Here is a 2,134-nt window from a genome sequence, read left to right on the forward strand (position 1 = left end):
CCTTGAAGTGTAAACTTGTTTAATAAACCATATCTTTCATTTTCGATTTTTAATTCACGTAGTCCGGGAACTTTCCGGACAAACTGTGTATGTAAGAAGCATATATATATACTACCATGATCAAAAATAAACCGGAATTTTTAATTTAAACCTCGCGGGCTTATCGGTTTAGAATTCTGTTGTTTGTGTCACGTTGGCAGCACTGTTACGGACACCCATGCCAAGCGTCTGCTTATCAGCTGTTCATTTACCTTTATGACAGTGATTTCTTTACATCAAGGTTTTACGTCGCGGCGATATTTACAATGGATTCAAAACTTGAACAACGTTCTTGCATTAAATTTTGCTATAAAAATGAAATTAAGTGTTCCGACACATTAAAAATGTTACAAAAGTGTTATGGTGACGATACTCTATCGAAAACACAGGTGTACCAGTGGTATGAACGCTTTAAAAGTGGTCGTGAGGACGATGCTCGTCCTGGGAGGCCATCGACATCGAAAACTGATGAAAACGTCGATGAAATCCGACAATTGTCGATCGAAAATCGCAAATTGACGATAAGAGAGATAGCTGAGACCACCAACATATCATTCGGATCCGTACGCGAAGCTATCCGCAAAAAAAGACCTGCTTTGTGGGGCAACAACTCGTGGATTCTCCATGACGATAATGCGCCATCTCATAATGCGTCGATTATTCGTGAGTTTCTCGTCAAAAACAACACCAATATCATTCAATAACCGCCCAATTCACCTGATCTGGCACCATGTGACTACTTCCTATTCGATCGACTCAAAAAACCACTACGAGGAACTCTATTTGAGAATGTGGTGGCAATAAAGCTAAAATTGCTGGAGGCACTAATGGCTATACCAAAAACCGACTTCCAGAAAAACTTCGAGGGGTGGATCAAACGCTGGCACAAGTGCATCGCAGCCGACAGGGACTACTTTGAAGGGGACAACTTGAATTTTGAAGAATAAACATGTACTTTTCTTTTTATGAATAAATTCCGGTTATTTTTTGTGATCATGGTAGTATATATATATATCGTTATTTGTATTATTTTGTATATTTTCTGTTATATTATTTATATTATAATATATTTTTATTATTTTATTATTTTATTATTTTAATTATTTTATATATATAATATAGCATATACGCTGATAGCATTATTTAAAATGCACACGCACACAAGATATAAAAATATAATATAAAATAATATACCATAAAAAATATGCAATAAATAATACAAATAACGATATATGTATGCTGTTTACATATAATAACGTAACTTGAAATGTACACACACATTTACACAATACATTCTCAATGTTTTTTTAAATATGAAAACATCCACACTATATACACTGCACCATATTCTACCGCACTTGCTCTGTTACACACACATTTTAGCGCAACACTATATACACAAAAATACACTTAAAAACTAGAAAAAACTCATAAAATGTGACTATCAATAAATAATAAACTTTATGTTGTTATAAATAAAAATGTTACAATTTATTAAGTTAGTTGTAAATAAGTTTCTGAGCAATTATTAAATTTAACCGTTACTTCTATTATATAAAATTACAGAAAAATAGTTTATATACCAAAATGCTTTTTATCTATGTATTAAATAAAAACATTTTTTTTGTATAACTATTTTGTAAAGTAACATATAATAGAAATAATGGTTAAATTTAATAATTGCTCAAAAACTTATAATTCATTTTGCCTACATACGCGTGAGCNATTTAAACGCGGCGCCGGTACCCCCACTATTTTTTTAGGTTGCAAAGAATGTGATCCTCGCCGTAGACGGCGTTGAAAACTGTCCCCACTTTTTTCAAGAGTGAGTTTGTCTTCCCTGGTGGTCACGGTTTTTGCGAACAAGGTTTTTGCACGTTTTGCGAGATCGTGCAGTTCATTCACGAACCACTGCACGCAGTTCTCGCCTCTATGAAATCTATATCCGATGTTGATGTGCGCACAGCTCACGTAGTAACCGATGCTGAACACACTGTGTTTTTGGGGTGATACTCTATTGACCACAGTACGATTCGACACCGCTCGATTCGACACAGATTTATTCGACACCAAATTATTCGACACCGTACGATTC

Source organism: Pseudomyrmex gracilis, unplaced genomic scaffold, assembly GCF_002006095.1.
Source record: "Pseudomyrmex gracilis isolate BER0280 unplaced genomic scaffold, ASM200609v1 scaffold_395, whole genome shotgun sequence".
Lineage (NCBI taxonomy): Eukaryota > Metazoa > Arthropoda > Insecta > Hymenoptera > Formicidae > Pseudomyrmex > Pseudomyrmex gracilis.